Consider the following 12,690-nt stretch of genomic DNA (forward strand, 5'->3'; position numbering starts at 1 on the left):
AGAAGATAATTCAGAAGAGACTGCAGATGAGCCGAGGAATGTGTTAGTTCTAATGATACTGATGATGAAGATGCCATTTAAACTGTAAATTACACTGCTCGAGCAAATTTAGAAGAAATAAGAGAAGAAAATTTTATTCTCATTCGTGTGACAGGAAAGAGAAACTAATTATACATTTTTTGTCGGTAGAAATTGTAAGGAGATTTGTGAAACAGAATTTGAAATTCAGTATCTAAAGAAGTTTACTAAATATGACAATTTTTTTTTTTTTACATGATGAGCAATCAGAAATTGTTGATCTTCCTTCAGAGGATATTCTGTTCAAACTTCTCCACCTTCTCATAGAAAAGATTCAAGCCTAAGGGGTACTAAGAAATATGTTTTCAGAATGTCATTTGAAACTTTTGAAAATATGGTTTATTTATTGATGCTCGCAACTGCAGAGGTTATATCGGCATTGCCAGTGTGCGGAATTTTGTCCCGTAGGAGTTCTTTTACATGCCACTAAATCTACTGACATGAACCTTTCGCATTTAAACACACTTAAATACCATCGACCTGGGCCGAGATTGAACCCGCAACCTCAAGCGTAGAAGGGCAGCGCTATACCAACTATGCTACCGAGGCCGACTAAAATGTCATTTGAAGGATATACTCTTGGATAATAAGAAATTCATTTAATTGGAAAGCCTACTATTGTCTTCTGTCAAGAAAATGGAGAATTATTTTAAAACTTAGCAACATTATCACTATTGTTATTACATTAAATTTAAAGGCAAAATCTATCATTCATAATACCGTACGTAATTAAAAACAGTAAACTGTCTGTATTTTGTAGAAATATAAACTTAATAAAATATTAGTTACATTAATATTATGTTGAACCATGTCCCAAGATATATCATTCTATGTCCCAAGGTACATCACCCTGTGTCCAAAGTACATCACCCTTATGTATCTAGGAAGAGTAGGTAGCACTTTAGGAAAATGTTAAAAATCTATACAAAAATTTGTTTAATTGAAACCTTTTTTTTTTTTTTTTCTAAGCTACTTTACACTTCAAAGATACTGTTGTTAATAATAAAAAGTTATAAAAGCTTATACAAAAATTTAACAAATTAAAATTTAAAAAACTGTCCCTGGGTACAACAGTTTCCCCTACATATTATAAACTAAGGCACCACCTTCCTGTTGTTCAATTCATACACCATACATTTTCGGAAATAATAAAAGAAAATACATTTTACATGAGCACTGTAGCCTACCATTTTCACCTATTTATTACTGCTGCTGCTGTTGCGAGATTTCAGTGAAATAAGGTAGTGTATTATCTTCCATTTCCCTGAATTCATAATTTAAGCATTTGTAAGTAGGCTATAGACTTAACTTTTCCCTCTCTCTTTTTTTTTTTTTTTAAATGTTGACGTTGAAGTGGTGAAAAAAATATGCAATAGGTCTGCTGATTAATCTGTAGTGTACAGTAATGTAGCAAATGCTGTTATATTTTAGTGTGTGTAAACATTTTTAAAATTAGAAGTTAGAATTAAATTAGGAAGTTAGTCTGCAATATATGTGATTAGAAATGGTTAATTGTTGTGTCCCATACTGCAGATCGAACCACAGTAAAGAATGTGATTTGATGTTTAATTATTTTTCACAAGATGATGAACTAAGGAAGAAGTGGTGTTTAGTCATTTGTCGCCAAGCAAAGCATCACGTGTCTGCAGTAGATAATTCAAAGAAGCCGATTTTAGCATTACAACAACAAGAAAATATTTGCTTCCTAATGTGGTACCATCTGTATTTGAGGATTTCCCAAAACAGAAACAAATATCTCAGGATTCTCAGGAAAGTTTTTTTTGCCGCTCATAGGTACATTCGCATCTGCTCCCTCCAATCCCATTTCTCTTTTGTTAATGTCTGCATCTCACTCCCCTGAGGCGTTTTCTGTCGTCACTCATGACTTGTGAATTTAATGAAAGTACAAAGAAAAATCTTTGGTATATCATATGGTGATAGTTTTACTTTACTCCAAAAAATATCAAGTTCTTTCTCCTCTTCTCCTCCTCTAAGTGCTCTCATTTGCTTTTCAAGCTTTCATTTTTGTGTTGGATTTCTTCCACCTTCCTCTTCATCTCTGCTATGATCGTCTTCATTGCTACTAAATCTTGTTTCATTTCAATATCCTCCATTTCACTCTGGCTTCATTCACTATGCTACTTCCCTGACTTCCACAAATCAACCTCCACACTCGGCTGTCTGCTTAAGACTGATGTATTCTGTATAATAATTTTATGCTCGACCATGCCGAAATGTAGTAATTATACACCTGCTAGCAGCCCTTTAATGGACTTCATTAAAGTACATCTATTCATTAAAGTTCAGATGTTCCACCAATCAGAAAACACCATTGTAGCAATATGAAAGTGCAAGTATCGATTATTCTCGGATGTGTAATCGAAAGATAACTAGCGAAAAGTCACGGAGGCTGGAAATCCAATACTGTCGCAGAAGGTTATGTTCTGTTACTATAATAATTAGCGTTAATTGTAAATAATATTCAAATAAATTCAATTTGTCATCTCGTTTTTCAAGTCTAAATCAATTTCAAGGTTATATCAAGATTAATGTTTATTTTACTCTCTAAATTATATCAAGGTCAATGACATTTGTTTCTCGGAAAAAATCAATACTTTCGCGTCTGCGCACATCTCACAATTTACGAGATATTGCACAAGGTCAGTTCCGCTCCCCAGTCAGATAAGAATAACATGAATAATTTCAAGTTAGAAATATGATCGAGCATAAAAAGTCGTATGAAACTTGCCTATAATGGTAATTAAGACCCTCGTATGAAAATTATGAAACTCGCGCTCGTTTCATAAACATACTCGCGTCTTAATTACTACCATTATACGGGTAGGCTCGTTGCATAATGTACTATTATTGTACACTGAAGTCGATATTCCATTTTTTTTTGCTCCGTAATTTTTAGTGTTTATTCCAAGTAACCTTAGAATAAAATATCATCCCTGAATTCGTACTTGATCATAGTTTTCCATCATAATGTAGCTGCAGCTTCATTTGTAATGGCTTTTTTCTTAATGGAAAAAAAAATTGGTTGTTAGATTTCGTAATGTTCAGTACTTTCATTTCTTGGTTTGGAGGTTCTCTTTACTAAATCATCTGTGAAAAGAGCACACTTTACTCAGATTTTTTAATTAGTTGTAGCAGGTCAATGATGTAGATACTAAAAAGTGTTCATGAATTTAACTGTCTGGGATATAGGCTAAATTGTCTTACCAGGGTGAACTTGGTTTACCTGCCAAAATTACTAAGTACGAGGCGTGTTCTTAAAGTAAGTTCCGTTTTCAATTATAGCCGTCGCATCGCTGCAATCGTTATTTTGTGCATGCGTGTTTTCATCTTCAGTCCTCAGGCAAGCTGTGCATGCAGTTTCAGAGCTTCAGTCTGTGTGTGTGGTTAGTTGTGATCAGTTGAAATGTTTAAAGTGATCGAGCACCCTGCTGACTGTGAGTTTCTTGAATGCGAGAAACATCAAACCAGCTGACATTCGTCAACTTTGTGAGGTGTATGGTGATGATGCCATTAGTGATGGAATGGTCAGGAGATGGGTTAGGATGTTCAACGAGGGCCGCGTCTCTGTGCATGACGAGCAGCGTACCAGTCGGCCATCTTTGATCAATGACGATTTGGTGCATGCTGTCGATGAAAAAATTCATGAGGACAGGAGGTTCACAATTTCTTCGCTTTCTTTTAATTTTCCACAAATGTCGCGGAGTGTTCTCTACAAAATTGTAACAGATCAATTACAATATCGAAAATTGTGCTCACGATGAGTACCCAAGATGCTCACCGAGGAACACAAAACCAAACGAGCTTCCAGTGCATTGAGCTTTCTCACACGTTACAGTGAGCAAGGCGATGAGTTTCTTGACTACATCGTGAGAGGTGACGAGACTTGGGTGTCTCACATGATACCTGAATAATTGAAGCAGCAGTCCATGGAATGGAGGCACACTGCATCGCCTAGGAAAAAGAAATTCAAACAAACCATGTCAACACACAAGATCATGTGCACTGTTTTTTGGGACAGAAAAGGAGTCCTACTCATCGAATTCTTGCCTCGGGGTGAAACCATTAATAGAGAAACCTATTGTCAGACCTTGAAGAAGCTCCATCGCGCAATTCAGAACAAGAGACGTGGGATGCTGACTGATGGAGTTGTGTTGCTTCGTGACAACGCTCGGCCACACACAGCTCGTGCCACCCAAAGTCTCATCTCGAAATTTGGCTGGGAACAAATTGACCATCCCCCTACAGCCCGGATTTGGCTCCGAGTGACTTTCATCTCTTCCTGCACCTCAAGAAGTTCCTCGGTGGGCAATGTTTTGATGGCGACGATGAAGTGAAAACAGCAGTGCGGGAGTGGTTTGCATCACAGGCGGGCGAATTCTACAATGAGGGGATAGAAGGACTTGTGCCACGACTTGATAAATGCCTCAATAATGGTGGAGATTATGTTGGGAAGTAATTGAAGTGTGGAGAATACAATGCAACGAAAATGGTTTGTAAATATCTTCCCGTTTACTTACTACACATTTTTGGAACTTACTTTAAGAACACGCCTCGTGTATAAGAGTAGTAGGTATACTATTGTATACTTGGTAATTTTGGCAGCTTGAATAGTAGATATACTAAAGCCAGCGGCGGATTTTCAAGGGAGGTAAAGGAGGCCATGCTTCCCCTAATATATTACCAGAATGCAATATGGCAGTATTGAATCCAGCTCAATTAAGATCATAGGGTCCACATCTGTGGAGTAATGGCTAGCACGCCTGGCCGTGAAACCAGGTAGCGCAGGTTCGATTCCCGGTCAGGGCACATTACCTGGTTGAGGTTTTTCCGGGGTTTTCCCTCAACCCAATATGAGCAAATGCTGGGTAACTTTCGGTGTTGGACCCCGGACTCATTTCACCGGCATTATCACCTTCATATCATTCAGACACTAAATAACCTGAAATGTTGATAAAGCATCGTAAAATAATATACTAAAAAAAAAATCATAGGCAAGTTATAGCAAATGACGGAATTTTCCTTTTTATATTAATTTTACCATTCAAAACGAGTAAGAAGATGTAAGTTACGTAAAGCTGACGACATCTTGTTGGTGATGCTTGCTTGATATAGATTGTACAAATAATTTGTATGGAAAAAAAATGGCACTGTAACCTGCAACAGTGGGACAGCGGAGATGCCTATATGACTCTCGTCCCCAGTAACCATGACAACAGCAGTTCAACCAATAAGATAGCTGGTTAGTGGAGTGTTGTTGTTGTTGTTTTCTAATGCCAGGCATTTGACCTCTTGCACTCCAATATTTTTCAAAGATATTATCATGACTAGCCACTGAAGCACAGATTTTGAGGTGTTCCGAATCCATTTCTTGGTTTGAGTTGCACAAAGGGCAGTTAGGGGAGGTTAGTGGAGTGTTTAAACCTAACTAAAACCCACAAGAGGTGGCGAATTTGGAGAAATCCTACACACCGCTGACAAGTGTACCACTAGTCTTGTTAGCTCTAGAAAATCGCGTCATTGGGGGGGGGGGGGGAATGTATTGTTAGTTTTCTCTCTCTACATAAAAGTTTTGTTTTATGCTGGCAGATATTTTTCTTGTTTGCAGGTATTCCTGTTCTTTTTTCTTTTGTGTTACGAGATTATTTATTTATACAGTATATTAAATATTGATAGTTTAGCAATAAATGCATATTTCCCTCTAGTTTCTTCCAGTAGTAGTTGTTCAATATTTTGATTGGTTTGCGAAGGAAGAGAATCATCAAGTGAATTCGCTGTATTCACGCCTTGACCTCCTCAACTTTCAAAGCCACTATCCACCACTGACTAAAGCACATAATGAGACTATTTCTGATATAGAAACACGATTTGTGCCCTTTATAAAAAACAAAATCTGGCCAGATCAACTTTATGCTATGATAATGAGGCACCGATGTCTTCAGAATTACAGCATGTGAAATTAAGTAATATATGCACTCAATAGCAGACTACACAAAATGAGATTATAAAAGAAATGAGGTGCTTAAGGAATTATAATTACAACCAGTAATTGACTACACTAGATGGCATTTCGGAAGGCGGTCAGCTGCTATATGCGCCGTAGAATTTGTTATGTGACGTCACAAGCTTGTACAGTAGAACCAATTGGAATCAGTCTGTAACAAGTACTTCCTGAGTTCGTTTGTTCACGTATGAGTGTTTCAATACATTGAATAAGTAAAACTAACATTTTCTGTGTGTCTATAAGATAAATAATGGAAGAAGAGACTGTAAAAAGACAAGTATTGAACATGCAGGCGCGGAAAATAGTGTTTAAGTTGTATAATTATTTTAAAAACGTTGACGAGCAGAACGCTGCCGGCCATCTTGATGCTGGCTGCAACATTGCCAGCACGCAAGAAACGATTGCAGAAGCATGTGATGTGGGATTGAAAACCGTGCAAAGAATAACTGTTAGTGAAGGAAAGAGGGTTTGTTTGGTGTCATGCTTACAGTAATCAACGGCTAAGGTCATTATTGTCTTTTGATAATTTAAATTTTCTCCTGCGCTATTTGTATTGCACGTGCGCGCAAAGTACAATGTGGCAATGTTGTACGCTGCCTTGTTCTCCCTATCTGTCTCTCTCGAAGCAAATGCTAGCAGACTACTGCCTTCCGAATTGCTGTCAACTCTAAATCCACAATATCATAAAAACTGGAGACGCCATGTCCAAAGGATGGAACTGGGAAGACTGTGCAGAGAAATAATTCACTATCAACACAAGGAAAACGATCTATATGATTCAGTAAAGTGATGGAGGGATAATGCAGGATTATAATGGCACACACGGCTCTATACCTGCTTGGATGATGATATTAATGTTGTTGTTATTATTATTTTCTTACCTAGACTAATTTTCTACAAAAATTAAGGAGGTTGTTGTGTAAGTTTGTGACAGGCATCACATTTTATTCACAATTAAGCTCCTGTATACATTTTTTATATCAGTACTACGAAGACAAAAGAGAATATCATTTTGAAGGATAGATTCTCTCTCAAACCTTTCTCAAAAGACAAGTACTTGATTTATTTTTAAACTTATCCTAAAATATTTTCTCACAAACTCGAATTTACAGTCTTAAGTAACAATATAAGTAGCAAAGAAAAAGTTGTCAAATGTAATACAATATTCATTTTAATATATTTACAAATTATTAACTATTTCTGTCCCCATTATGAAGGACATTTTGAATTAAAATGTTCAGGAAATTGACAAATTCCTCGGCACAATATAAGTTGACTTAAATGTATTTGTACAAAACATACCAGGCTTTCAAAAAACATAATCATGTTACGTTCTCATTCATAACAATGATAATGATAATAAAACTTAGCTATGAAAAGAACTGTAAAAAACCAATCTCATCATCTGAAGGATTCCAGAAATTGTACTCTGTAAACAACAGTAAATACTGTACTTACTCGAATACCCTGTGCATATTTTTTCCGAAAAGAATCTTGTCAAAAATGGGGTGCACAGCTCATTTGAAAGACTCTCTTTTCTTTTCGTACTATCTGAATAATGTTTGCTTCAAAAGTAACGAGTTTTTGTATAACAGAAAAATGCTAATACTGCATACTTTTGGTATTACAGATCTGCGAAAATGCAAATGGAACAGACACAGAAAATAATTGTTAATGATGTGAATGTTACCATTGACCTCAGTCCACATTCTCTGTTGATGTGATGTTTTCACCATATTAAGACGATTTCTGGGATCTCGCACATTGGAACTGGAAGATATCAGACGAGTGAAGTTGGTACTTTATTCAAAGCCTGTACTGTAGGGAAGCACAGTGGACCTACAGAAGGTCTAAGTGTACAAAGATATTAACTACAGTCTCTATCCCATTATTAAATCAATCAGTGTTATCATTAATATGTTTGTGATTATGTGTTTTAATTATCTCTGGAAAACTTTTTTTATCTCACAAAAGTTAGGGTGTGGGGTATTCAAGTAGATACAGTAATACACAAACGAAATTTATAAGCTCTTGAATAAAGATAAGAGACAGGTACTTCATAACTGATTAGAAATTCAAAATGCCTTCCATGAGCAACAATGCATTTTTCAGCTCTTATCAAGAGTAATGAGTAGCTAAAGTAATGGTGTGAGTATAAGCATGACCTCTTTTATAGAGCAGTAACAAAATATACATAAAACATTATCATTCCTAAATCGCAAAAGACCACTTTTAATGTCGTGCAGTTAGATGAACAATAACCAACAAATTAGAAGTTGCCTTTGTATTTACAGTTTTGCCGATTGGAACTCTGATCATGGTATATGTGGTAGTAGGAGATATAATAAAACTTCCTGCTGTTTCAGTTATAATTGAAACAGCAGAAAATTTCAACTTCTCATGCGTAATTATCTTTGTAAGTCTTAGACTTTGGATATGGTAATATCCATACAGAATGAATGTGGAAACCTTTCAGCTTCCAAAGCATTAAACCTAAAACACTCTCTATATACATACATACTTGTACAATAAATGTATAAGCATTAAAAATAATCAAAGATACAACTTGGTCATCTGAATAGTACATAATTATATGGTAATTTTAAATCGTTGATTACTTATGGGTGAATAGAGTGTATAAAAATTGCGACATAACAACCCAGTTCTCAGCCAATCTGCTTACAGACTCCAGTTATGCAGAGAGGTTGCCATGCAATATTGGTAATTCAACATGCCAGAAATTAATGTAAATATTACTAAATACAAGCAGTTAAAACTTCATTTACTCACCCAAATTACGAAAAGAGATGCTGAAATTGTTCATACGTGTTTCACTGCAGTTTACATTTATAAACAGAACCAAGTTTCCCTAGGTGCTATTTTTCAATTCTTTCAGTGTATGTGAATTATTTCTGTAAACTTTATCTTTAAGAGTTTCCTACAGATTGAAGTCACATACGATTAGGTAGAGGGAATGAAAGAGCCATGCATTCCTAGTGATAATTCTATTCTTGAATACTATATGAAGTTCGTCCATAGAATAGTTGGCTGTATATGTTGTTGCAGGATTCTGTTGGGGGGGGGGGGGAAAGGAAAAGCACATTCCTTCTCCAACAGGATTCTTTGACAGCACATACAGCTGATTATTCTATGGATTAATTTCATAGAGTATCGAGAAAAATTATCAGTAGCAATGTGTGGCATCTTTCATTCCATGCCCTAATTCACTGGGATACCCTTGAAAGACAAATTGTACAAAAATAATTCACATACCCAGGAATAATTGCAAAATTCTATCTGGATTTCTTGAAAACACATTTTCACTTCTATGTCACTCAGATTTTAAGACAGCTACATTAAAATCATTTTTCTTTTCACTCTGGTGGATTTTGCTCCGTACCTTTCTGGTAAATAGAGTCGTATATTCATAGATCACATCATACTGTACTGCACTGAATTTGAACATACATTTACATTCTCACATCTTGCACTCCTACAAAATGTGATAGTACAGTGATTTGAGAACAACTTTACTGTTCATATACATATATTCCACAATACGAGATTATTCTTTTATACAGTTTATTATAATTTACAGTTTTATTATTTCAAGAAATCACATTTCTTTTGTTTCAATATACTGGATGGTGAATTTGGAGACATACCATAGGGATTTCAATGTTAAAGTTTATATATTGAAGTACTAGCTTCCCTAAATGTTTTATTGAAAAAGTTAAACTTTTTTGTAGACAAAAATTTCACATTCATCCATTCTATTAGAAGTAACTTTTGTTCTAATGTAATAAATTTAAAATGGGAAGATAATATTAAAATGGAAGTGGGATATGATGGTAGAGACTGGATTAATCTTGCTCAGGATAGGGACTGGTGGCAGGCTTATGTGAGGGTGGCAATGAACCTCTGGGTTCCTTAAAAGCCGTTAAGTAAGTAATAAATTTAAAAATTCATATACATTTGCGATATGCATCAATCGTAGTAATTATGGATCATTAAAAATAACGAAGTGGATTTTACAAAAGCCAATGTTAAATTCGACAGTGGCGTAGATGTGGAGACATCCAGCAGGGAAGATAAAGAAAGGGAAACTTATCTATTGGACTGTTACCAGGATCGAACGTCAAGTGAATAACTGAATAACTAATTAAAAAAAAAAATAAAAAAAAAAGAAGAAGAAAGAAAGAAACATTGGGGTCTAGGAAGTGTAGAAGTATTACTGCGGAATATTTTTTTTAACATTATTTTCTCCCTTCTCTTATGTCAGGAAACTCTCTGGCCCTTAAAATGCTTGATCACTCAAATGGCAGTCTTCCAGACAAATCTTCACTACATACTGCATTGCTGCACTAATCTGCATAGACACAATCCAGTTCCTGTCCATGCATTAGCTGCTTTACATTTCTGCGGTCACCCATCAATATCTTGACTATTACATCTTATGCTGCTTTATATTCCGAGAGCCTAACAGTTTTGAAACACACCAAAACCTTTTTTTATGTGTTTTGCACTTGCTTGGTTTTTTCTGAGGTCCTGGCAAAATTCTTATACTTTCCATGTTAATTTATTTCAGATATACTTTTTACATTTAGTCTTCTATACATTCTTTTTCTTTACACTTAAACAATTATATTTAAACCTTATTAAATACGAAAAGTCATTTATACGTTCTAAATCAGTTTTGCTTGAAAATAGGTTTGCCATGAAAATGTAAGAACGCGGAAAATACAGTACATGTTCATTGTAAAGATGCAACTCACTTTCAAATTCATGGAAATTCAAAGTTGCCCATGCTTGCCTCCAACAATCTTCCTTTAATGACACTATTACTGCTTTAGAAATTTTAGTAACACATCATGATGTATCTGAACAAATTATGGAACAATTATCACAATTTGAGGACACAGCTTATTCCTTAAGAGCAAGTTGTCCATAATAATTGCCCTTTGGTAAAATAATCACATTTTATTAAAGAAAGATCACATAGTAAGAACAAATCGATTTTGTAAAATTTTCTGGATTGGAGTTTGAAATGTAATATATCAACCAGCCTTGGCTCTAAGCAGCTAAGATTTCCTACAAAATAAGCTTACATTCTTGAAGAATATGCGTTATAAATTTGAGTACTGTATTATAAATTAAAAGATGGCTTAACTGTGAAGTTATAAATTTCAAATATTACTGGACATGAGTTAAGTTATATGTTTTTCTCACTTATGAGTTTTCTTCTTGAGACCCCCCATAAAAACATATAAATGAAGTTTTATTGCACTTATTCTGCATTCACTTATTCTGGAGAAAAGCTCCTAGTGACTGATCCCGAGATAGGTGTCCCATTTTCTCTTTACTACCTTGATTATGGAATCAACATGTTCTTGTCTAGTGCCTTGCATCTGGCAATGAAGCCATGAGCAGTGGAATCAACATGTAATTATGAAATGTTGGAAGCCTTTATATCTACAACAAGATGAAAATACCATAAACCTTGCATCAGTGCATCATTGATTTAGTAACTTTAATATGTGACAAAATGTATTCCATGAAAGAAAAAGTTATCATCCTTCTCTTCTTCTTCCTCCTCCTTTCCATTTGGTGGTCTACCAAGCAATCTTTTTCCTCTGGGAGTGTAACAGAGAATTTTTTTTTTTTTTTTTTAAGATATCCTGATCCAATCCATTCTCTTGATATGCTGCAGCCAATTCGTCTTGTACTGAGTAACGTAATCTGTTATCAGTGTAATTGTGAATTTTTCTACAATGTCTAAATTTCTCCAGAAGAAAAAGTGCAAATTATTAAACAGTACTTGCTACATTGGATGTATTATAATTTCAATAATCCATGACCTATTGTAATTTGCATCTTTCATGAATAACGGTTATACTGATTTGCTAATTTTTACAATTTTCAACGCACACATTTTGATCAGTGTACTCAGTTGTTCGGATTTTGTTAATGATCCACTGTCCATTATGTTGTTGTTTTCTAATGCCAGGTGTTTGACAATAAAGTCATTTGATCTCTTGCACTCCAATATTTTTCAAAGATATTGTCATGGTCAGCCACTGAAGCACAGATTTTGAGGTGTTCCGAATCCATTTCTTGGTTTGACCATTGTCTACTAAACCTACATAGTATGTACTTTAAATTTGTGCAGTTTTAGCGATTACAATCATGCAATAATTTTTTTGATTCTTATATTTCCTAAAACAAAAATTACTTTTAACAGAATAGACTGAAGTAAATTTTTTCTCTACGAAAGAAAATAATAATAAATTTTTCCAGAACAACAACTAAGGTAACTAGTACTTCTATCTATAAATTTTAAAATTGCAATTTCCTATGATGCATCTCCCAATTCACCATCTGGTATAATGACTGATTATTTTTATTGTTATAGTGGAAAGATTGACAGTACAATCAGTAGTGGTGTTTGAACTGGTTTGTCCAAAGTAAGTTGTTATAATTTCTCAGTTTCACAGAACAGGTTGTTGAAATTTCTCCCATCCCCCTCATCCAACCCTCTTCCAGAAAAAAATTACAAATATTTTCAGTTACTACATGAACAACAGTGTAGT

This window comes from Periplaneta americana, chromosome 2 (assembly GCF_040183065.1).
Source record: "Periplaneta americana isolate PAMFEO1 chromosome 2, P.americana_PAMFEO1_priV1, whole genome shotgun sequence".
Taxonomy (NCBI): Eukaryota; Metazoa; Arthropoda; class Insecta; order Blattodea; family Blattidae; genus Periplaneta; species Periplaneta americana.